Source organism: Carcharodon carcharias, chromosome 5, assembly GCF_017639515.1.
Source record: "Carcharodon carcharias isolate sCarCar2 chromosome 5, sCarCar2.pri, whole genome shotgun sequence".
Classification (NCBI taxonomy): domain Eukaryota; kingdom Metazoa; phylum Chordata; class Chondrichthyes; order Lamniformes; family Lamnidae; genus Carcharodon; species Carcharodon carcharias.
In genome coordinates, this window is record NC_054471.1 from 68,423,321 (window position 1) to 68,449,975 (window position 26,655).

Genomic DNA, 26,655 nt, shown 5'->3' on the forward strand with positions numbered 1-26,655 from the left:
AGGACAATTAGGGATGGGTAATAAATGCTGGCCTAGCCAGCAATGCCCACATCCAATAAATAAAAAATCATACTCCAAAGTTAGGACTCAATTAATTTTGGGAAGAGAAAGCATCTAAAATGAGATGGGCATAAATGCAAATTTAAATAGTCATTCACACAATACAAACATTTTAAACCAACATAAAACATGAATGATTAAAAAAGTGAAAAAAATGAGAAGTGAAATCAGTTTTGTTCACGTTGTTGTACAAGACCAAGGATGTTAAACACTCCTTCTAAATGAGAAAATGCCAGTTTTCCTCACCGTTTGAGATTACGACTATAGTTATATTAAGGAATGGAATCAATATTCTACCTTGCACGGTTTGTCATTCTATTCTATTTTAGGAATCCTTCTGTTGATTTCAAATAAACAGAAGCAATGGATGCATATCTCAGTGAATTTTGTCACAAGACTTTCAGTAAAGCATAGTGGTGATTGTTTAGATGCTTTTTCCCCACCAGGATTTCTGTAAAGCTTAATGGTGGGCATCTGATATTTTCATGCTGTATTTACTTGAATTGTAAAATAACCTCAGCAGCACAATTAGATTACAGATGTTTGCCTTTCAAAATTGGGTTGTGTCTGAGGAAAATATTTTGAGCTATATAGCACTAGAGTGGCCTAAAGGCAGCAAAAGCGATGGGAGTATGAGTTCAGTGCCACATACGATATGTGTGGCTTCAGTGGACTTTTCCCTACCGCACTGGGCTTCAGTGCAGTTTTTCCTAAAATATTTTCAACCCAACATGCTAAATATGCTTAGTGACAATACTGTTTTATTCTAAAGGGAACAAAGCCCTCTACTCATTGCCAGGAAACAAAGGAACCCAACAATCCTAATTCCTTGAGACAATATTTTCCATGAAAAAATTAACTATAATCTAACCTCCTATTTACGCATTAAGTAAGCAGCAGTGAATCCAGCTCGATAGAGTACTGCTGCAACTGGGTACTTAACTCAGGGAAGTTGCTATAGCGCAGTGAAGGAAGAGGCACTGTTTTGGTTTTCTACAAAACAAGAAACTGCCCAAGTGAGGGGCCGAGAGACAGTGTGATCTGGCAGAAGGAGCAGTGGCTAATAAATCAGAGTGGGGGAAGAGCAGACCTTCCACAGGGTTTTCCAAAAAGCAAGCAGTAACAGAGGGCAAGAGGTAGACTGGATGCCGATAATGTCAAACTTGGAAGTGTGGGACAGTGAGGGTCATGTCAATTGACTGCAACAGGCTGTATATAACATAGACAAGCTGGCAGAATGGTCAGATAAGTGGCAGATGGAATTTAATACAGAGAAGTGCGAGGTGATGCGCTTTAGCAGAAGGCATAAGGAGAGGCAATATAAACTAAAATAGCACAGTTGAGTGTACAGAAACAGAGGGAGCAGGGGGTTCCTGTGGGTAAGTGGCAGGGTATATTGAGATGGTAGTTAGCCAAGCATATGGGATCTTGGAATTCATAAATCGAGGTACTGAGTCAAAATGCAAGGAAGTTATGCTGAACTTGTATAAAGCTGTGGTTAGGCCACAGCTAGGGTGGTATATTCAGTCCTCCACTGACTGGAGAGTTGGCGAGCTCCATGTCAGCTAATTTAGGGAAGGCTCACCACATTAAGTGCCAATCAGGCACCCCAGCAGCAGAATTCCCACCTGGCAAGAGATGCTGGCCAATCAGAGGCCAGCATCACCAGGGAGGCAGTGGCTGCTTCCACCTGAGGCCCAGGATCACCGAGGGACCGAGGCTACATCTGTGATGGTGGAAGATGGGAAGGGAGTCACAGAGTGCGGGTCAGGAGGGTGGTCGACATAAAGGGCAGGGGGGTGGGGTAGCTCTCAGCAAGCCCCCTTCCTGATGCTGGATCCCTCGAACAGGCACTGAATGCCTTTGAACAAGGGGAACCCTGCTCCCTGCCACCATCCTTCTTCCCCCCGCCACTGCCGCCTCCCCAAAAGCCCACAAACAATTCTGACAGGCTTTACTTTTGAATTTCCCATATGGTGAGACCCTGCTCATCGCTGGGTGGATCCCAACGGTGGTGGGATGAAGCTTTTAAGTGGGCATTGATCGTCCACTTAAGGGCCTCAATTGGTGGTGGAGCTGGAAGACTGTCTGCAGGTCTTCTGCCCCTAGAATATTGTATCCACTTCTGCTCACCACACTAGGAAGGATTTGAGGGTCCTTGAGGGGTTGCAGAGGATACTTAGTAGAATGGTTCCAAGGACAGAAGATTTTAGTTACATGGTTAGAGAGACTGGGATTGTTCTCCTCAGAGCAAAGGAGATTGAGGGGAGATTTGAAAGAGGTATACAAGATTATGACAGGTTTAGAGGAGCCAGACAAAGCAAGGTGGTTCCCATTAGTGGACGACACCAAGAATAGGGGATACATGATGCAAGGTTTTGGGCAAGGGTTGCCGGGGTGGGGGGGGGGGGTGGGGGGAGAGAATGTGAGGAAGAACTTTCCTTTTTACACAGTGAGTGTTAATGCCTGGGAACTGGCTGCCCATAAAAAGTGGTGGAAGTGGCGATGATGAGAGAAATAATCTGACAGGATTATGGGGATTGAGCAGAAAATAGAACTGATTGGATTGCTTTACCAGAGATCAGACATGGGCTCAATGGGCCGAATGACTTTCTGTCAACTCAGTGTAAATAACTCTATGACTAAATTATCCAATAACTCTAAACTTTCAACTAAGCAAATTCAAGCTCTGGGCTAACACACAGCCGACTCTAAAGAAAATGAAAATTTGGTGAATCGAATTGAGACAACCCTCAGAAGAGGAATCCCCTTCCCTTACCAGATCAAAAATCTATTCTATTAAAGGTGGTACAGGAGTGCACATAAAACATATAGGTGAGTTTAATCAAAGAGAGCTCAGGAGAAAGTGAAGATGAAATACTATTGCTAGCAATTAAATTTCTTAGGTAAATTCAAATTTCACGTGATCCAAAATTTTGCAAGTAAAAATGGAAATCCAGCAGACTGGGAGAGTTATAAAAAGTACACATACAAAAATAATAATAAAATGTACAAAAAGGAATTCTGAAAAGATAATAAACCAAGAGAAAAAGAGTGGTAAAGGGAATATGGGCCCATCAAAAACAGATGTATATAACACTACAACAGATAATAAGGAAATGGCAGACTTGTTAAATTAATTCTTGGTATCTGTTTTCACTGTAGAGGAAAAGGACAATATACCAATGGTACAAAACAATCTAAAAATAAGTCAAAGGGAAGAACTTAGTGAATTCAATATGAGTAGAAAAAAAAGTAATGGAGAAAACACCATGAATTAAGCCAGACAAATCTACAGGACCTGATGGTTTCTATCGCACAATTAAAGGAAATAGATGAGGAAATATACAAAGCTTTCCAGATTTGAGAATTGTGCTTTTGCACTGGCAAATTGCAAATGTCATTCTATTATTTTTTTGCCAGACTTCAGTCTTGTGAGACGATGGCTTGCGCGTTGGTGGTCAACTCAGTGTCAAACATTGCCTGATGTGGCTCAGGAGCCTCACTCAAGCACAAAATTCCCTACCCTGCACCTGCTGCAGAAGAAGAGAGCAGGCTGAGAAGGTGCAGGATTTTCTTGCTTCGGTTTTCTCTGGGCCCTCTTCTCAACCAGCTGAGCTTTCCATTTTGCCTTCTTTCTTCCAATGACCATCCAGACAGTCAGCCTCCAGAATTCATGGCCATTGGCAACTGTCTCTCAGTTGTCAGCATCAATGTCCATTTTCATTTCTCACTTGCAGGTGCCCTTGTATCAGAGGTATGGATGCCCAGGAGGTCCAGTGGCCAGTTCACCATGCATAAGGTCTTTGGGTATATAGTTGCCATCCATCCGATGAACAAGGCTAAGCCAGTACATATATCAGTGGGTTAGTAATTAGTGTAAGCAAATAGAATTCTTATGCTCAGAGTTGGTGACCTTGTCTTGCCAAGAGATGCTAAGAATATGTCTGAGACAGCAAAGATGGAAACTGCCTAGCATATGTTGTCCAGCTCTCATCTGTAGAGGAGTGCATTGAGGACAGAGGCTTGGTGGACTCTTAGTTTGGTGTTCTCAGTCAGGTTGCTCTTGTTCCACATTCTCTTACTCAGCTTGGACATAATGGCTGCAGCTTTTGCAATGTGTGGGTTGATTTCAGCATGAAGTGACATATTTTTGGTGATTATGGAGCCTAGAAATGTGAAGCTATCAACCTCCAGCATCACACTGTCAAGCTAACTGATGATGATGATATGGCAACATTGTGGGCCATGACATTTGTCTTCCTGATGCTGATGGTCAAACCAGACGTGAGAGAGTCTGTCCATTTGCCACTGAAGGTGTTCCTTGGTATAGAATGAAAGTGCAGCATCATCAGCATAGATCAACTCACTGATGAGGATTTGGCATACCTTTGTCATGGACCTCAGGCAGGTAAGGCTAAACAACTTTCCTTCAGTTCCTGTATGCAAGTAGATGCTCCGTATGGGCAAACTGAAGGCATATAACAGCAGTGAAGATCCCACAACTGATCTCATCAGGTTCAGGTGTTGCCCTATCAAAGCTGGCCTTACTCATCATGTTGTCACGGAAAAGGGATCACATTGAGCAGCTACGGTGGGCAGCCAATTTTCTTCAGTAGTTTAAATAGGCCGCTCTGCTCACATGGTTGAATACCTTGGAGAAATTAATGAAAGCAATATATGGTAGTCTCCTTTGTTCACAGTATTTCTCTTGCAGCTGCCAGACTGAGAAGATAACGTGGATTGCTCCAGTTCCCTTATTTAAGAAGAAAGAAACAAGGTAACTACAGACTTAGCAGTTTAACATCATTTGTGAGGAAATCACTGGAATCTATTACCAGAGGGAAAAAAACACTGAGCACTTGATCGAAGACAGAGTCTACAGAATGTTTTGACGAATAGGACATGTATAATTAATCCAGTTGAATATTTTGAGGACAGTCTAAAATGGTGAATATGGGAATATGAATGAAATCTAAAATGACTACCAGAAATCGTGTAATGAAAATTCTGTCATGAGTCACTCTATGACTGTCTCTGTGCATCTTTTTATTCTTCATTCATAGAATTTGGCCATCACTGGAAAGGCCAGCATTTATTGCCATCATTGCCCTTGAGAAGGTGGTGGTGAGCATCCTTCTTGAACCGCTGCAGTCTGTGTGATGAAAGTACACCCACCAGGTTATTAAGCTATTTTGACCCACCAACAATGAAGGAATGGCAATGTATTTCCAATTCAAGATGGTGTGTGAATTGGAGGTGCTCCCATGCCCTAGTTGTCCTGTTCTTCTAGGTGGCAGAGGTTCCAGATCTGGAAGAAAATGTCAAAGAAGCCTCAGCAAGTTACTACAGTGCATTTTGTAAAATGCTGCACACTGCATACACATTGTGCTTGCGGTGAAAGGAACAAAAGCTTAAGGTGGTGGATGCAGTGCTGGTAAAGTAGGCTGTGATTGTGTCAAGCTTCTTCAATATTGTTGGAGCTACACTCATCCATGCAAGTGGTCTTTTTTCCATCACATACCTGGTTTGTGCCTTGTAGGTGCTGGAAAGCCTTTAAGAGGTCGAGAGGTAAGTCATTTGCCACAGAATATCCAATTTCTGACTTGCTCTTGTAGCTGCAATATTTTTGCAACTGGTCAATTAAGTTTCTGGTCAATGGTGCTCCAAGATGTTGATGGTGGGGATTTGATGATGGCAATACCTTTGAATGTTATTGATAACGTAACTGATTACATAAAACTTTTAAATGTATATTGCAGCCTGGAGCTATTGATAGTGATGGTAGAGGCTCCAATTTCTTTCCCTCACATGACTGACCAGGAATCTCTTCCGCTCTTACCTCCTGTCATTGGTGTGCGTTGGAAGCATCTCTGCCTCTGAGGAGTTGGTTAGACTCTCTCTTGTTGGAGATGGTCATTGGCTTTCATTTTTGCAGTGTGAATGTTACTTGCCATTTATCATATCAAGCCTGAACATTATCCAGGCCTTGTTGCATATGGGAATGAACTGTTTCAGTAACTGAGAAATTGAGAATGGAACTAAACATTGCATGAACAGCAGCAAACATCTCTCCATTATAAGGTCAGAAGAGGGGAAGGTAATTGATGGAGCAGCTAAAGATAGTTGGAACCTAAGGAACTCCTGCAACTGAAATGATTGACTTCTCATAACCACGACAGTAGGAGATCTTGTGGCACAGTGAATACCATCCCAGCCTCTGAGTCAGAAGCTCTGGGTTCAAGTCCCACTCCAGGACTTGATGGCCAAGGAAGATGTGTTCATAACATGGCCAAACAGGTTGAATATTGACTTGTAATCTTTCCAACAAACACCAATGGCAGGAGGTAAGAGCAGGAGAGATTCCTGGACAGTCATGACCATCACTATCCATAGCTCCAGGCTGCAATATACATGTGAATGTTTTATGTTATCAGAGCAACTCAGGCTCCTAGGGGAGCGGTTGGCTGAATGGCTGGGTGTGGATCAGATTGGTGCCAACAGTACACGGTTCATCCCCCATTTTGGCTGGCATGGATTTGGGACCAGCCTCCTTGCCCTACCTTTGGCAGAGATCGTGATGCTGTGGGTTAGACCTACCTTTGAAGAAAAACTGCAACCATATTTCTTTATGCTAGTTATACCAGCAACCAGTAAGTTTTCCCCCTTATCTCATTTAATTCATTTTTATTTGATGCCACACTTATCAAATGCTGCTTTGCTGTCAAGACCAGTCATTCTCACTTCACCTCTGAAACTCAGCTTTTTTGTCTATGTTTGAACTAAGGCTGTAATGAGATCTGGAGCCAAGTGATCCCGCAAGGCCCCAGGCTGGGCAGTGGTTAGCAGGATTTTGCTGAGTACGTTTGCTTGATAGCAGTAACCACGACACATTCAATCTCTTCGCTGATGGTGATTGAGGGAATATTTGAGCGATTTTCCAGTTATCAGGTGGATGCCAGTGTTGAATGAAGCTGTACTGGAACAGCTTGACTAGTGGCACAGCTAGTTCTGGAGCACAAGTCTTCAGCAACCCAGCCAGGCTGTTGTTGGGGCTCATAGCGCTGGTTGTATCCAGTATGCTCAGCTGTTTCTTGGTATTACGTGGAGTGAATGAAATTGGTTGAAGACTGGCAACTGTAATCGTGGGGACCTCAGGAGGAAGCCGAGTTGGAGCTCAACATTTTTGGCTGATGATTGTTGTGAATGTTCCAGTCTTCTCTTTTGCACTTATTTGCTGGGCTCCGCCAGTAATGAGGATGGGAAGTTGACGGATCCTCCTCCTCCTTTTAGTTGTTTAATTGTCTACCATTACTGGATTGTGGCAGGGCTGCAGAGATTTGATTCGTTGGGATTGTTTAGATTTGTCTATAGCACACTACTTCCGAGTGTTTAACATACGTGTAGTCCCTTGTTGTAGATTCACCAGCTTGATACCCACATTTAGGTATACCTGGTGCTGCTCTTGGCATGATCTTCTGCACTTGCCATTGAACCAAGTTGATCCCCATCTTGATGATAATGTTAGAGTGAAGAATAAACTGGGTCATGAGGTTACAGGTTGTGGCTGAATACAATTCTGCTGCTGCCGATGGCCCACACTGCCTAATGAATGCCTAGTTTTGCGCTGCTACATCTGTTCAGAATCTATCCCACTATGTGGGAGTGCCACACAACACAGTGGAGGGTATCCTCAACGTGGAGACGGGACTTCATCTTCACAAGGATTATCACTCCTATCAAGACCAATGTTCCCTTTGAAATCTAGTTGCTGTGTTTATCCCGTTTTTATCAGTGAGCATTCCCTTTAAAGTTTTTTGCACAGTCATGCACTCACATTATTTATCACGGAACAAAGTCTCCACATACTTTTCAGGTTGCTGGTTCGCCAAGCAGCTTAGCAGGAACATTGATCGACATTCTAATGGACAGATGCACCAGCAACAGGTATACTGGCAAGGACAAGGTCAAGTAGGTGGCTCCTTGTACTGGTTCTCTCCTGACCTGTTGGAGGCCTAGTATGGCTGCCGTGTCCTTCAGAATTTGGCAGCTTGGTTAGTAGTTGTGTTATTGAGCCAGTGTTGCTGGTAAACATTGAAATCCCCCACCAGAAGTACATTCTGTATCCTTGCTTCACTCAGTGCTTCTTCCCAGTGATAGTCAACATGGAGAAGTACTGATTCATCCGATGAATGGAAGGTAATCAGCAGGAAGTTTCCTTATCTATATTTGACCTGATGCTATGAGCCTTCATGGAGTCCAGAGTCAATGTTGAGGCTTCCCTGGGCCATTTTGTCAACTATAAACCACAATGCCACCACTCCTGTGGGTCTGACCTGCCGATGGGACAGGACGTATCCAAATATTATGTTTGCGGAGTCTGAGACATTGACTGAAAGGTATGAATCTGTGAGCATACTTGTGTCAGACTGTTGCTTGATGAGTCTGTGGGACAGCTCTTCCAATTTTGGCACAAGTCCCCTGGTAGTGAGGAGGATTTTTAAGAGTGGCTGGACAGAGAATAGTTTTGGTGCATTGACTCCAATATCTAAGTCAATGGTAGGTGCACTGTCTGCTTTTCTTATTATACTTTGCCGCAACTGGATGACTTGCTAGGAGATTTTAGAGGGCATTTAAAAGTGAACTACATTGCTGTGGGTCTTGAGTCACATATAGACCAGGCCCGGTAAGGATTACAGGATTCTCTGTAAAGCACATAGGTGAGCAACCTGGGTTGTTACAACAATCTGGTACCTCTATGGTCACAATTACTGATACTAGCATTTTATTCCAGATTTACTTAACTGAATTTAAATTCCCCAATTGCCATGCTCAGATTTGAACTACATATCCAGATTATTAGTCTAGGCCAAGCTGTCGCTAATTAAAATGCTGTCATGTTTCTATCAGTAAGACACAGGAAAATGTGGATTAGCATCTTCTAAGAAATTTTTGTAAATGTAATATTTGGTTTGTTCCTTGGTGAAAACTAGAATTCAAATTAGTATTGATGAAAAAAGAGACATGTCTAAGTTTTTCATCTTGCACTCATCAGGACACTCACAACTACCAATATAAAGGGGGAAAAACAACAATTTATACTGTATATGAAGAGAGTGCTAATTGGTTGGCAAGTAGTGCTGCCATGGAGAATGCACCACTGATGGTGACTGATAGTAAACTCCAAAGCATTGTTTGAAATTTAAACCAGACATCTTGACCCTGATTGGTCAATGCCCTGAGGAATGAGTCAGCGAATGGCTGTCACTTATTTTGTTTAGCTAAAACAGGTGCAATGTAGGTACATGTTCTTTCCACCAGCAAAGAACAGGGCCCTGTGTATTAATATATGTAGCTTCCAGTACATGCAAATGCACCACATTGTGAGCCCGACTGACAATCTTAGATTGTCCACCAGCCTTTGGGACTACTGACAGATTTGCTAAATAATCCTCAATATGCTGAGAATGACGCTGACAAAAAAATCTAAGATTGGTTGGTATTCTTGCGAGTGTCCTGATGAGTGCAAGATGAAAAATTTAGACATGTCTCTTTTTTTAAACAATACTCAAGCTCTGTACTACCAAATGACTATTTGTATAAAATACAAATTAGCTCGAAGAATGATACTGTATCTGTCTCCTTTTGTCTCTCTAAGACACACATGCATATACAAAATGTACAGTAAATGTTCAACTTCACCTCTTAGGTAGTAAAGTGGCAGCAGATAATTTTCAGCTTCGGTACCAGAGCGGTACTCTGGGTGAGCAGTCTACCCATCTGATATACAATATTTCCTATTTTCACTTCCACTGGAGTCACAGCCAATACAAATAAAGCAATGCATTGTAGAAAAGGATAATTTGATTGAAAACGAAGCGTACCATTTTGTCCTTGTACAAGACCTTGGGTAGATCACATTTGGCACAGCATTCCCAGTTTTTTTCTCTATATATGGTGGGTGATATAGAGGCTATGGAAAAAGTTCAAAGGAGGGTCACAAGAATAATTGCTAGTTTCATCAACTTTAGTTACTCAGACCATTCTAAAAAGCTGAATCAATTCACTTTAGATATGGGTATTTAAGGTGATTTGAGAGAAGTAAATGGAATTTTTGAAAGTATCACATTTTGTTCCAATAGGTAGATTGGGGAAGGCCAGGATATATGTGCATAATTTATGCAAGAATACGCTAGGTTAGTTGTTGGGCAGTCAGTTCTCCCTTTTCCAGAGAACAGTAGATCTACGGAACAAGTTGTTGATGAGAACCAACTCTCTGGCATGGCTTGAAAAAAAATCCAGGAATTGGTTATAAGGTATGTAAAATAATGGGTCAATGTGGTCTCCTGCACTGGATTTGACCATGTAAGGGGCTGGGTGGTATAGTAACTGTAGCTTTAAGGAATGTAGCAACTGTAGCCTTAAGACTTATGAATTAGCCCGAAGTGCAGGGAACCTCAAGGGTAGAGTTTGTATCTAGTTAGGATTCTTGATGGAAGCATGTAACTGCTGCTGGAAACCCTGTAACTGAAGTTCACTGTCTCTTACGAGAAACCTGTCTGGAAAATCAAGTCTATAACCATTGAGTATTTTCCAGATGTGATTTTCCTAATTAGCTGACATTTGATTTTTTTCTTGTAAGGCTACTGATGAGTAGGAGGTATCTAACCATGGTGTTTCAGTCAACATGGTTTGATAAACCAGATGGTATTTTTTAAATGTAAAGATCCATTTTTTTATCAGATTATTTTCAAAACCACACAAACTGAAATGCTACTATATATAGAGACACATTTAAGTTTTTCATTGAGAATAAATTAGAAGGTTTTTATTTCAAAAAATAAGTAAAAGTTATAACTGGTGTGTAATCAATACAGTCTACCATATTTAGGTCCCTATTCTGTTTCTCTCTCATCTGAAAATAAAATATTCAATATAAACTTTATCTGAATAAAGCTTCAGAAATTTATTAGTCATCTCCTCTTCAAATAATTTTGAAAAACAATCAGATAAATACTAATGGGAGCTGAAATTAAATATTTCAGTAGTTGGGATGACTAAATGCTAAATAGCAAAATCTGCACACATTCAGAGTGTAGAATTTGTCTTCACCTCAGAGTCAAGCTCGAACACAAGCTTTTAAAGAGATTAAGTAAATTTATCCTTCTACTCCTTTACTCCCTTGTGTACTTATCTAGCTTCCCTATTTACCTCAACTGCTCCATGTGTAACAAGTTTCACATTCTCACCACTCTCTCAGCAAATAAGTTTCTCCTGAATTTCTTGTTGGACTTACCAGCGATTATCTTATATTTTTGGCCCCTAGTTTTAGACTCCCATGCACATAGAAATATCAGCTCCATGTCTACCCAATCGAAATGTGACATAATTTTAAGTACCTCCATCAGATAACATCTCAATCCTCTCTTTTCTAAATATTGTCTGAGGCCACCTCTAATGAATACATTTGGCCTGTGTGCATATATTGTGTCAGAACATTATTGCTGGAATAATGGTGGCATTTAAACTTGATGGTGAGGTCTCCGTCAAAATGTAGCGCTACCACCACAACAGTATTAATGAGCCCCAGTAACATGACTGGCAGCCAGGAAGGTCCAATCTTCCTCACTACTAATCTAAAAAAGAATCTGGCAGGTTTATGTTGATGTGATTGCCAGCTGTAGAAGACCCATTGTACGGGATCCAGTGCCCAAAGAACAATATAAACACAGTTTGATAGCATGTTAAATGAAAGCCATTTTCTTTTGTTGGCACACTCCCCAGGTTTACTCAACTTGCTTTAATGTCAAATATATTAGAACTAGTGCACAATTGAAGAGTCAAATCAGAATACATCCACAGTAGCGCTCATGGAGAACTTGTTAAACTGCTAAACATGCTAACATAAAGCACAACCCTGAAAATTATCCTGTGTAGTGTGTACACCTCTGGAGCTCTCTGTTCTGAGTGGTTAGTTATGCAAGTCTAAAATTCCAGGTGTTCACAATGTTCTGGAACAGCACACATCCATAACAGGAACCACTTTGCTTGGTCACTAGTTAAAAACTAGAAACTTCTGTTAAAGTAGCTATTTCTAGGAGTGCTCTGTGAAGCTCTTTTTAATCTAACTCATCATCAGCCGGAAACTGTATATGAACACATGCAAAATGATCAGTTCTTTTTCAAAATTGTGAACATGAAATCATAGGACAAGCCTCAACAGGACGAATGTTTTGGAATGAAAAGTTTACAAACTCATGAAAAGGAATGTTTAAAAGACGAAAACTATAAATACCCCTGAAAACTGAAATAAAGGCAAAAATTGTTGGGGATGTACAATGGAACCATCAGCACCTGAAAAGTGAAAACATACTTTAACAGTTCAGGTAGACAAAGTCACCAGTTCTAACTAAGAGTCAACTCCCTTTTTTATTTTCAAATACTGCAAGAGCTATCATCCTTTTCCAGAATCCTCTGTCTTTATTTCTAATTCAACTAAGCAGGGTCCTTCATATTAGGGAAGTATTATAAATTTGAGTATATATTATGGTATTAGTAACTTATTTCTAATTTCCAATGTAAATAATGGAAAGTTGATGAAGCATCCAATTATTTTTGGTACATGTAAATATATTTGTGTGCAGAATACATTTTAATTCCTGAATGTGAATGCCAGTACTGTGTAGAATAATAAAATTTAATTATGCTATGTTAACAGCAGGTTGATTGGTGGTCTTATTAATAACGTTATTCCTGAGTGTATCACAGGCAGAATTCCTGCTTTCCCTTACTGTGCATGATCAATGTAATTTTTGTGAGGTGTGTATTTTTACCCTCAGAGTGGTTACTCCAATTTAAATAATCTCAGCAGCAAGCAGTTTTGTAAGTGTTAAAATAAAGGTAATATATTATCCTACATTCATCCCAAAGGTTTAGAAATGCATCATCTCACACACACTATCACTCACACAAAGGTTAGATATGATTACAATGCATAATTGCCTCTGTGTCTCTTTCATAGCAGGTCTGTAGTTTCTTAGATGAGTTGATGCTTTTAGTTGAAGTAAAAGTCTTGTAAGCAGAGGTTTCTCAGTAAGCTGGAAGGTTTCTTATAGTTGAATTTCCAGGAGGTTGGTTCTCAGGTGAACTTGAAGTTGGAACAGGTTGGGGAGAGTCCTTCTCCAACTTTCAAGATATTGCTATTTATTACTTTGCTGTTTAGCTGACTGCTTTGGAAGCTTTCTGTTGTTCTCTCTCTCTATCTCAGAACAGCTTCAGCTGTTATTTTAAAAGCAAGCAACATGGCTTTCTTACTCATGTGACCTGTTACAAGTTCAAAGTCCTTTTCCAAATAAGGTTGCGTGTTAGGCTGACAAACATTCTGTGTTGTGGCTTTTCACACTTTTGAGAGTTTGAGACAGCCAAGGTCTGTGTATTTGGATGAGTGGCAATCACAATACAATGAAAGACTGATGGGATCCATTTCATATTTGTCTAACAGCCACTGAATTTCGATGTCTCTTTTATCCCTGGTGAAACATGGAGATGAGTTGCCTACAAACCCATTGTCTATGAGTTTTAGTCCTTCCTTAAACAATAAGATGTGTGAAACAAAAACAGAATTACCTGGAAAAACTCAGCAGGTCTGACAGCATCAACGGAGAACAAAGTTGACGTTTCGAGTCCTCATGACCCTTCAACAGAACTGAGTAAAAATAGGAGGGGTGAAATATAAGCTGGTTTAAGGTGGGGGGTGGGGGGAGAGAATTTGGGGGGGTGGTTGTAGGGACAAGCAAGCTGTGATAGGAGCAGATAATCAAAAGATGTCACAGACAAAAGAACAAAGAGGTGTTGAGGGTGGTAATATTATCTAAAAGAATGTGCTAATTAAGAATGGATGGCAGGACACACAAGGTACAGCTCTAGTGGGGGTGGGGTGAAATAAGACTAACAGGGCATAAAAGGTATAGATTTAAAAATAATGGAAATAGGTGGGACAAGAAAAATCTATATAAATGATTGGAAAAAACAAAAGGGAGGGGGGAAGAAACGGAAAGGGGGTGGGGATGGGGGAGGGAGTTCAAGATCTAAAGTTGTTGAATTCAATATTCAGTCCGGAAGGCTGTAAAGTGCCTAGTCGGAAGATGAGGTGCTGTTCCTCCAGTTTGCATTGAGCTTCACTGGAACAATGTAGCAAGCCAAGGACAGACGTGTGGGCAAGAGAGCAGGGTGGAGTGTTAAAATGGTTCAGTCCTGGATGTGATTAACAGCAGCAATAACCACAGAATCCAACTCCTGGAATCACTTGTGAATTCACTGGTGTCTCAGCAGGTGTGATGACTGAGTGAATCTCTTCCCACACATGGAGCAGGTGAACGGCTTCTCCCCAGTGTGAATTTGTTGGTGTGTGAGGAGGGCAGATGAATCACCGAACCCCTTCTGGCACTCAGAGCAGGTGAATGGCTTTTCTCCGGTATGAACGCGCTGATGTTGCAGCAGGTGGGATAATCGAGTAAATCCCTTCCCACACATGGAGCAGGTGAATGGCCTCTCCCCAGTGTGAACTCATTGGTGTGCCAACAAGTTACATGAATTACTGAATCCCTTCCCACACTCACAGCAGGTGAATGGCCTCTCCCCAGTGTGAACTTGCTGGTGTGTCCCCAGATTGGATGACGTGCGAAATAAGATGTGTGAGTTTTACAAGTGGTTTTAAGATTCCTTCATTTAGGACCATATTTAATCAGGTATTGGCTGCAGGTTCTACTATCTGTCTATAGTTCAAACCCCAAATATCACATGGTATGCTGTAGCCAAAATAACAGCTTTTGTGTTCACTATTTTAAAATGTGCTTTAACTTTGTTAATATTTTCATGCCTGCACTGGGCATGACAAGGTAATCATTCCAATGCAAAGTTCATTTTTTGATGCTACTACTCTTCGGTTCATCTTTCTCAAATTCACATATATTTTGGAGGGGTAATTTTGCAAATGTAGCCTCCAGGCTGGGAGCATCATCTTGTAGAATCATCCATTGTACTCAAATGGCTTTGAACAGCAGCATATGCCCTCTGGGCACCAGAATGACAATGTTTTGATCATCCAGATAGCTTCCTTGCTATCCAATGATTTTGCCACCATATCCCAACTGTCCACATGCTAATTTAGTTTATTTCAGGTCACTTTATGCACTTTCCCATTCCCTGCACTCCCTGAAATGCCAAGTCTGAAAAGGAGTCAATAACTAAGTAAGTATAGTAACAGCATTACTACATATATTTAATAATTTGTTAGAAAAAGCTGTAATACCAAGGACTGATGGATAATTAATGTAATGTAATCTAATGTAATGTATGAAAGCGGGAAAACATGCCCAAGGAATTTATAGAGCAGTCAGCTTAACATTAGTGGTAGGGAAAATGATGGCATGCCTGCTAACGAAAAGAATGACAGAACATCTAGAAAAGAAAAATATGATACTGGATAGTCAACCATGGATTTCAAAGGAAAATGTTGCTTAACCAAACTTATTACATCTTTGAGGAGGTAACAGAGATAGTAGACAACGATAATACAGTAGAGATGATTTATCTGGATTTTCAAAAGGTATTCCATAATAAACTAATGAATAAGTCAGAGCATGCAGAGCCAGGGGATTTATGGTGAATGGATTGCTAGCTGACTACAAGACATAAAGTAGAGATTGGGAGTAAAGAGTAGTTATTCAGAATGAAAAAAGTTGGGAAGTGGTGCTCCACAAGGATCAATGCTGGGGCTACCACTGCTGTTCACAATTTACATTAACAATTTGGGCTTTGGAATCAAAAATACAGTTCCTAAATTTGCGGATGCCATCAGATTTGGGAGAGATAGTCAATACAGAGGAGGACATTAATAAACTTGCTGAATAGGGAAATAACTGGCAAATGAAGTTCAACATAGATGAATGTGAGGTAATAACTTTTGGTAGGAAGAATCACTTATTACTTGGAAAGTGAGAGTCTGGGAGAGGAACTGCATGCAGTTCTGGTTGCCATATTATGAAAAGGGTATAGAGGCACTAAAGAGGATAAAGAGAAGATTTCCGAGGATGATACCAGAAATATGTAGGTAAGCATAACCAGAAAGGATAAACAGGCCCAGTCTCTTTTTCCTTGAAAAAAAAGGCTGAGGGATGGCTTAATGATAGAGTTCTTTAAAATTACTAAAAACTTTGATACAGTGGATAGAGGGAGAATGTTTCCACTTCTGGGGAAGAACACAACTTGAGGCCATCAATATAAAATACTCATGAAGAAATCAAATAGGAAATTCAAAAGAAACTTCTTTACCCAGAAAGTGGTGATAATATGGAACTCGCTTCCACAAAGAGTGGTTGAAACATATAGTATAGATGTATTTAATGGAAAGCTAGACAAGCATATGAAGGAAAAGGGAATAGAGGATTACAATGATAGATTTAAATGAGGGAGGAGGCTCAAGTAGTGCATAAATATCAGTATGTACTGGTTGGGCCGAATGGCTCATTTCTATGCCATGTATCCATGTAATAAGTAGTAATTTAAGGAAGAACCTTTCAATTACTTCTGAACAAACAGAAACACCATTCACACAAAGTCAATGCATTAAGTCAATAGGGCAGCATGGACAAAAGTTATTGCTCATTTAATTAACAAATGATTAATTACTTTTACAGATGAAATTAGCTTCCAATATATTTAAACAATCTATATTAACCCTTTCAATCATGGCTAAGAAGCCACCTTATTTGGTTCCCAGTTGAATCTCCATTTCCTTGCTTCAAAATCGAACCATCTCTCAGTTTCCTTTTGAACCTTGTGATGAGCTTCATATCTTGTAAAAACACTAAAACAGCATACTTACACAACTGCAAAGCTGCCCACTTTCATCCTCCCTACTTTTTTTGGAAACCCTTATCCATGTTTACATTACTTCAAGACTTGGCTTGTCAAATGCTCTCCTCAGAGTGCCAAACTGCAATTTGTCCAAAATTCTGCTGCATTCATTCTGAACAGCAATCAATTTCGCCTACCCTTCGCCTCTATTCACACTGACCTTGAGTGGCTCTGTTGATCTATTGTGGATTGTCACCTTTACTGAACCAAACAGAGACTTCTGAGATGATCAACAGTTTACTTTTCAGAAATGTGTGTATCGTATTTAAAGTTTTATTAAAGAAGTGATGTTTTAGCCAACTTGACTTCTAAGTATATTGTTTATGAAAGATCTACTCAAATGAGTGAGCTGCTTTATTGAAGTAACTGTTCTCCGCATTAATGATTCATCAAGTATAAAATTATATTGCATACCTTTTGATGGTATTCTATGTATCAGTTTATGTTATATACCAATTTATTAATCATTGAATTTATTTTTAAATGGGAGGGATCTAAAAATGTTTACAGAATCCCAATCAAATGAATACAAATACATTTGAACATGTGCAAAGATCTGTTAAAATATTACTTCTGATGACACATCATTGAAAAAGACAGCATTAAATAGCGCAATTTTCTTTTTGAGATACTGAACTGTTTGATAAAATTCATATAGGGGTTTCATTTTTGGATATGGGATTTTTTACCATCTTAAGCAAGCATTGTACACTGTGAAAAAGAATACTGTTGTTAGATAAACTGCAGTTCATAAATAAATTATACAGTTAAGTTATTATAAATGTTTACTTGAAAGAAACAGTAACATGCGCAATGGTTTACTACAGGTATTAAACACGTTAAGTTTCATGGGCAGAAATCTACCATATTGTACTCACATTTTAAAGAAAATTAATTTTTCAGACAATTTATTTTAAATGCTGCTTTTTACAGAATAAGAAAGAAATTATTATTCCTCATAGTACTAACTCAAGAATCAGCTACATTACACAACAACAGCAACAACAACAACATCCTCTGTAATCCTAGTTGTTTGATTTATTGTTTATTATGTTGTTTTGATGGTAAACCTTTGGAAACTTTTTTTAAAGTAATTTCTATTCACTTCAGAAAAGTTCATACTGTGCATGATCCACCCATAATGACAAAATAATACAGCATAGCTTCCAGACATGATAATGAAAAACACACTAACATTTTTACCATTTTTAGATATCAGCATTTAATAATTGTACTAGTAATATAATAAATCAACATTATTAAATATAAATTAAAATACGTCTTGAAACTTTGGCTATAGACAGTGTTAATAATATTTTCCATCTTTTCTTCTCATTTCAAATACATTCCAAAGGAATTGAATGAATTACAAAGTAGTAAATTAAATAAACTCACTATGCTATAGTGAAATTCTGTCTCAAGCAATGTCACTCCACACAGACTTGAAGTAATAACTTTAATAAAATGATAATGTGTTCAGTAACCTGGTTTCTTTCAGTTAGTAGTATTTTACAGTATGTGTTACCCACCATGTCCAATTTGCTATTATCTTCAAAGTAACTCTTAGAGATTGTGCAAAGGCAGGTGGCAGGTCAGAGGATTGGATAGAATATAAGGAACAACAAAGAATGACTAAAAGACTAATAAGGAAGGGAAAATTAGAGTATGAGAGAAAGCTAGCCAGAAATATATGAGTTTTTAATAAATATTTAAAAAATAAACGAGTTAACAAAGTGAGCATTGGTCCTGTAGAAAATGAGTCTGAAGAATTGATAATGGAAAACAAGGAGATGAATTGAACAAGGAGAATCGGACAGGTATTTTGCATCAGTTTTCACTATACAGGATACAAGTAACACCCCAGAAGCAGCTATAAACCAGAAAATGGAAGTGGAGGAGGAAGTCAGGAAAATTACAGTCACCAGAGAAGTGGTACTGAGTAAATTGTTGGAGCTGCAGGCTGACAAGAGCCCGAGTCCTGATGGACTTCATCCTAGGGCCTTAAAATAAGTGTCTAGTGAGATAGTTGATGCATTGGTTTTAATTTTCCAAAACTCCTTAGATTAGGGGAAGGTCCCATTAGATTGGAAGATAGCAAATTTAACCCCATTATTCAAAAAGGGAGGGAGACAGAAAGTGAAAAGCTACAGACCAGTTAGCTTAACATCAGTCATAGGGAAAATGTTGGAAGCTATTATTAAAGAAGTTATAGCAGGGCACTTGGATAAGCTCACAGTCATCAAGCAGAGTCAACATGGTTTTGTGAAAGGGAAATCATGTTTAACCAACTTATTGGAGTTCTCTGAGGAAGTAATAAGTGCTGCGGATAAAAGGGGACCGGTAGATGTACTGTACTTAGATTTCCAGAAGGCATTTGATAAAGTGCCACATCAAAGGTTATTGAGGAAAATAAAAGCTCATGGTATGAGGGGTAACATGTTGGCATGGATAGAAGATTGCCTGGCTAACAGGAAGCAGAGAGTAGGCATAAATGGGACTTTTTCAGGTTGGTAACGAGTGGTGTGCCACAAGAATCAATGCTGGGACCTCAGCTGTTTACAATTTATATTAATGACTTAGATGAAGGGATGGATGGGATGGTTGCCAAATTTGCTGATGACACAAAGATAGGTGGGAAAGTAAGTTGTGAAGAGGGCTTAAGGAGGCTACAAAAAGATATAGATAGGTTAAGTGAGTGGGCAAATGGAATATAATGTGGGAAAATGTTAAATTATCCATTTTGACAGGAAGAATAGAAGTGAAATATATTATCTAAATGGTGAGAGATTGCAGAGCTCTGAGGTGCAGAGGGATCTGGGTGTCCCAGTGCATGAATGACAAAAGGCTCGTATGCAAGTAAAGCAAGTAATTAGGTAAGCTAATAGAATTTTATCGTTTATTGTGAGGGAAATTGAATATAAAAGTTGAGAAGTTATGCTTTAGTTGTACAGGGCACTCGCAAGACCACATTTGGAATACTGTGTACAGTATTGGTCACCTTATGCATTGGAAGCAATTCAGAGGTTTATCAGACTAATACATGGAATGGGTGGGTTGTCTTATGAGAAAAGGTTGGACAGACTAGGCTTGTATCTGCTGGAGTTTAGAAGAGTAAGAGGCGACTTGACTGAAACATATAAGATCCTGAGGGGTCTTGACAGGGTGGATGTGGAGAGGATGTTTCCTCTTGTGAAAGAATATAGAACTAGGGGTCACTGTTTAAAAGTGAGGGGTCGCCCATTTAAGCCAGAGATGAGGCGGATGTTTTCACTCAGAAGGCCCATAAGACCATAAGACGTAGGTGCAGAAGGAGGCTATTCAGCCCATCAAGTCTGCTCCGCCATTCAAAGAGATCATGGCCGATCTGATAATCCTCAACTCCACTTTCCTGCTTTTTTCCCATAACCCTTGATTCCCTTAATGATTAAAAATCTGTCTATCTTCACCTTTTGTATACTTAACGACCCAACTTCTACAGCCCTCTGTGGTGAAGAATTCCTCCTCATCTCTGTTTTAAATGGGTGACCCTTACTCTGAGATTATGCCCTCTGGTCCTAGACTTCCCCCAGTGAGTCTTCAGAACTCTTTTCCTGAAAAGGTGGTGGAAGCAGAGTCTTTCAATATTTTTAAGGCAGAGGTGGATAGATTCTTGGTAAGCAAGGGGGTGAGAGATTATCGGCGGTAGCTGGGTGCAGATTTCCAATTACTATCAGATAAGCCATGATCTTATTAAATGGCGGAGCAGGCTCAATCGGCTGAATGGCCCACTTCCGTTCCTTGTTTGTATGTTCGTATGTATGTATGTACACAAATACTTCATTCAAAATAAATATAAACAACAAATTCAGCCAATGCTATTTGATAATGTTGTTTCAGTGTTGTAAAGTTAACAACCCAGGTAGAACTACATACCTACAAAGAGAGAAAAAAAAAACAGCTGTGTGCTTGCTCCCATCAACCTGCAGTACATAGCATTTTAAGTCATTTTTAAAATTCATTCTCAGGATGGGGGCGATCACTAGCAAGGATGGGATTTATTGTCCATCCCAAGCTGCCCCAAGAAATTTATGGTGGGCTGCCTTTTTGATGTTGTATAGCTTGCTAGGCTATTTCAAAGGGAAGCTGAATCTATCACATTGGTAATGGACTGAAGTCACATATAAATCTAGTAAGGATAGCAAGATTTCTTCCCTACAAGACAATTCATGCTCTGGTCATTATTTGTTGCTGAAACCCTTTGTTACCTCTAGACTATTCCAACACACTCTTGGATGGCTTCCCATATTCTACACTCTGTTAACTTGAGGTCATCCAAACTGTGCTGTACATCCCCATGCTCATGCCAAGATGTACCTATAGTCCCCAACCCCCTTGCACATTGACCTACTCTGGCTCCCGGTCAAGTAATACTTTGATTTTAAAATTCTCATCTTTGTTTTCAAATCCCTTCCTGGCCTTAGCCCTCCCTATTTCTATAATCCCCTCCAGCCCCACAACCCTCCGTGATCTGTGCTCATTTAATTGTGGCCTCTTGATGTTCCCTGATTTTAATTGCTTCACCATTGGTGGTCATGCCTTCAGCTGCCTTGGCCCTAAGCTCTGAAAATCCCTCCCTAAACCTCTCCATCCCTCTTTCCTCCTTTAAGATGCTCTTTAAAACCTACCTCTTTGACCAAGCTTTTGGCCATCTGCCCCAATATCACTTTATGAGGGTTGATGTCAAATTTAGCTTTATAATGCTCTTGTGAATTGCCTTGAATGTTTTATCATTATTATTATTGTTAAAGGCTCTTCATAATTACAAGTTGTTGCTGTTGTAGTGAATCGGTAGGGTTTTTAAATGACAATCCAGCAACTTCTGTCAATTTTATTTTTACCTACTTTATATTTCCATATATTTAAAACTAAATTCAAAATTCCCACACTGTCACGATAGAACTTGAACTCATTATTAATCATGCATAATAACACCCCTTTTTCTTGAACTCTGTTTTGTATAAAATGTCCTGTCATGTCAGACATATAACCACCATCACTATAAATTTTCCATTTTTCTACAATGCAAGGCAAGTGGTTGAATACATGGTTGTTCTGCATTTGAAGGAGACTTTTAAAACCAAATCATTTGAACTCCTGTTTTTGTGGAATTAACATCATTGCAGCCACTTCCTATGCAGTTTTGGATATTTATAATTCACATTTTCTGCTGCATTATCCACAGATCAGATAAAAGTCACAAGATTTGATTTTTATCTGGACTATTTTTTATGTGGAAATATAAGATAGTGGTATAAATTTAATTATTTAGCACTTATATTTTAATTATTTTCTAGCTATAAAGTGATTCAGCTTTGTTCTACATTTCCATGATAACTCATCAATGTTGTCTATGAAACAACTATAGCAGTGAAGAAAAAAAAGGAAACTTGCATTTCTATAGTGCTTTTCACAATCACCAGACATATCAAAGCACTTTACAGCCAATGGAGTGCATTCCTGAAGTGTAAGCACTATTGTAATGTGGGAAACACGGCAGCCAATTTGCACACAGCACACTCCCACACTCGCTCCCACATACAGCAATATGATAATCACTAGATAATCTATTTTGTGATGTTGATTCAGGGATAAATGTTGGCCAGGTGACCGGGGATAACTCCCCTGCTCTTCTTCGAAATAGTGACATGGGATCTTTTATATCCACCCGAGAAGGCAGATAGAGCCTCAGTTTAAAATCTCATCTGAAGGACAGTACCTCCCTCAACATTGCGCTGAGAGTGTCAGCATTAATTTTGGTGCTCAAAATCTGGAGTGGCTCTTGAATCCAGAAGCTTGTGATTAACAAGTGAAAGTGCTACCAACTGAGCCATGGCTGAGCCCAATTATGTTATTTGTTCACAATTTTCAAATTTCATATAATTTAAGAGATTTCTGTTTTCAGTCATTAAAGAGAAAATCTTTAATAAATTAATTGACTACAACTCATCGACTAGTAATGGTGAATGAGCATTTTACATATTCTTATAACATCCCTCTGTCCACTATGTTAAATCATTTTAAATAAACAGGTTAACACCTCTGTTAAAATAATAGAGAAATGCAATAAGAGTTCATTCAACACTAATTTCAAACAATTATTTCTAGATTATATTTATCATCAGGCAAACCTATCAAAAAAAAGGGGCTGAGAAACTAGGTGACATATGGATAGCTGAAGGATGCTGAATGCTTCTGGACATAATGCATTTTTATTTTCACAAATGCAGCTGACTGGATCACTAAATACAATCCTCATCATCTTCCTTTCCCATAAGGTATATATTTATTACACAGGGTATTACAGCCTTTATTGTCTACATTTTATATTTTAACTAAAAATAAATGAATGGTTATGTTGTTTACATGATTCAGAGTATTAGAATTAGCCAACAGTATATTACAGAACTGTGCTTAGATCACAAAAATAGACTTTTAAGATTCTTATTTCCAGTTTATCTGCTCTACAAATGTTACAAGGAATGGCTTGCTGGTTATTTTAATGGAGGTAGAGAATGTTAAAAGTTATTCAAAGATACCAAAGACCATATTTTGAGTTTTCCTCATTTCTGGCTTTTTTAAATTCCTGAACAACTTTAGATTTCCTCCTCAAAAATGAGATCAGAGTTTGCATCAATTAATAACATTGCAATAATTTATTTTCACAAAAATGTTAACAGCAATGTGATCTAGTGAAGAAGTATAAATATGACAGGATGTTTTCTAACAAGACCTTCTGCTTCATTCAAATTCCTTTCCGAGGCCCTATATTGTTCACCATTATTGCATCAAAGTACAGTGACTGCAAACTTAAAACTTCTATAGTACATTGATCACAAATATGCCCTTTATAGTAAATGTAAGTAATTGCAAAAATAGGTCAGTCATGTTTTATTTTTCTATATGTTTTTATTCATTTCTTTTTTTCCCAATTCTGCCGGTGTCTTTTCAGAATAAAAATGGCAGTTTCGCACAATATTTTTCCTAGTTATATATTTGAAATGTTTTCAAAAAGTGTTTTGCATCACCATATTTTTTCTACAATATGGTCAGAAAGTTACATTATAATGAGTAATAGTTTAGAACCATAACACTGGTGCCGGATGTCTAAATATTGCAGCCAAGGATGATCTTGAGACTTCAAGCAAGTTTTAATCCTCTTTAGAAAACAAACGTGCTTTTTGTTTAAAACATAAACATAATGGCGAATTATTACATACATATTAATATTTGAGATATTTCTGAAATTATAGTGCTCATACATTATGTCCTCAACTATATTTTATTCTCACAGACAGAATCGCCTGTGCTGACAGCGGACATTTCGAAACGAATAGCCCTGCAAAGCAGCTGTTGGTGCAAAGTACCGACTACACGGTATTTTTTCTGCTTAAAATTCATTTATCGTCATTAATGCCGACTAATTGACACCAGATACGCGTTTATTCAACAAATCGGGATCTAAAATAGAAGATGCCAGATAAGTTTTCGATGTTTGCGATGACTATTTCTGTGATTATAATCCGATCTGTGCGGTCATTGCAATTTGACGATGCAATGCGGAAAGTGCTCTTCAGTCCGATGAGATGGAAATGGGAAGTGGGAAATTGGGTGGGACATTAAACAGCACCTTAAGGGCAACTCCAAGTCGCTGACATCAAGGTAAGTAGAAACAGTGGTTTTTAAATGATGCCTGTGCTGAGTATAAACGTAACTATAAAAATCAGAAACCGTTTTCTATTACAGGACGTCCATCACTATGGCCATTTTGTGCAATTCTAACACATAAATGAAACGTAGCAACGACTATTACACCAAACTAAACAGGTGCGATACTTTCCCCGCACTTTAAAGGCTTAGATAAAATAATTCGATCAAAAACACGGGCAGATAGGAACCCCCCCCCCCCCCCCCCCCCCCTCCATCGCGCTGAATTTGAATCTTATGTTTCTAATGCATTACAACTGGTGGATTGCAATCGCATCGAGGTCTGGCTCCTATTTCTCCTTCCATTCTCTGAAATAAGCTTCTGATCCTGAGGATCAATATTGATTCACAGAGGAGAAATATTCATTACCAAACCGGGTGGGTGTGTTAACCAATTTACTGCATCAGTCCAACTGCAAGCTGTAAATAGATGTTAGACCAGACCAGTTTTAACCCTTTGCGCTCAAAAATCAACCAATCAAGTGATGTTGTTTTCAGCTGGGAAGAACCCCTCGATGAACGGAAGGTGACAAATAAAAAAATGAACAAATTTACTCTTATGTGCACCATTAAAATATGGAAATACTTACTATGTACTTTCTAAATACCTTCCCCACAGCTCCGATACTTGTCAGTGTTTCTTATTCGGCGTAAATGCATAGTGTCATTCGCAGAATTTAAAGTGATGCTACCATACTTTAGTACAAGATATTAATGGGGCCATGATTTCTCTTTCCCTGCCTCCCTCGAGATGTAAAAGTGGCAAAAAAGTGAAGAAACTTGACAGCTAATCTCGACAATGATCCAAATGAGAACAATTTATTCCTTGCGAGTGTAATGAAATCGCGCTGTCGGGAAAATAACTATTAAGTACGTGTCGTTAATCTGAAATCCAACCTGTACGTTTATACAAGTATCGAATTCAAAAGGACTGTAATGACAGCCAGAAAAGAAAACTAATGGACGACAGCCCACTGAGCTTGAAGAGTGAGCCGGTGCTACCCTACCCCGAGAGGCGGTGGATGTGTATGTGTGTGTGCTGTAAGAGTATCCTGCTCACAGCACACCAGACATAAACACTAAATACACGTGGACTTCCACAATACAATAACAGGCCTCCAAACACCAGCAAAGAAACCATCTCGGACACAGACTCTCCATATTGAGCACTGTTCTATATAACCAATCCAAAATTATGTAGCCACAATTCCAAGAATTTGAGCTTAATTGTCACGTATACTTTTCTATAAACCTCGTTTCCTTCTTTAAGCACGACTTTGATGTTTAATTGACAGCTTAGAAATTAATTCCCACCCTAGTGTGAACGAAACCCAGACACGATAGTTTCGCGGAGCTACTATGTTTTATATGTAACATAAGACATAAAAACTTACTGTCTCAATACAATTCCAGTTTCCTCCCCTCAAATTGTCTTCCTGGAAATAGTTGATTGCTCAGGTCTTCTTTGAAGCTAGGACCGAGGGGGCGGGGAAGTAAAATGGGGAACTGTTTTTGTTTTGCTGTCCTCGGTTTGTCTATAGCATTGCACATATGCGTCTATGTGAGTAGCGCTCAGTGTGTGTGTATCTCTGTTCTTGGGCTCGCGCTCAGTCCCCGTGTATCACCCTCTGACCCTGGCCTCGCGCTCAGACCCCGTGTATCACTCACTGACCCTGGGCTCGCGCTCAGTCCCCGTGTATCACTCACTGTCCCTGGGCTCGCGCTCAGTCCCCGTGTATCACTCACTGACCCTGGGCTCGCGCTCAGTCCCCGTGTATCACCCTCTGACCCTGGGCTCGCGCTCAGTCCCCGTGTATCACTCACTGACCCTGGGCTCGCGCTCAGTCCCCGTGTATCACTCACTAACCCTGGGCTCGCGCTCAGTCCCCGTGTATTACCCACTGACCCTGGGCTCGTACTCAGTCCCCGTGTATC

The 26,655-nt window shown here is 39.5% G+C and overlaps 1 protein-coding gene across 3 annotated transcripts in view; it reads right to left on the bottom strand.

Moving 5' to 3' along the window:
• eya4 (EYA transcriptional coactivator and phosphatase 4) overlaps positions 1 to 26,313 on the bottom strand; it is a 467,229-nt gene extending 440,916 nt beyond the window's left edge. For all 3 annotated transcript variants that reach the window (XM_041188541.1, XM_041188542.1, XM_041188548.1), the window contains exon 1: positions 26,115 to 26,313. The gene's annotated coding sequence lies outside the window, so the exon portion shown is untranslated. The remainder of the gene's footprint in view (positions 1 to 26,114) is intronic.
• Positions 26,314 to 26,655: the final 342 nt, after the last annotated feature.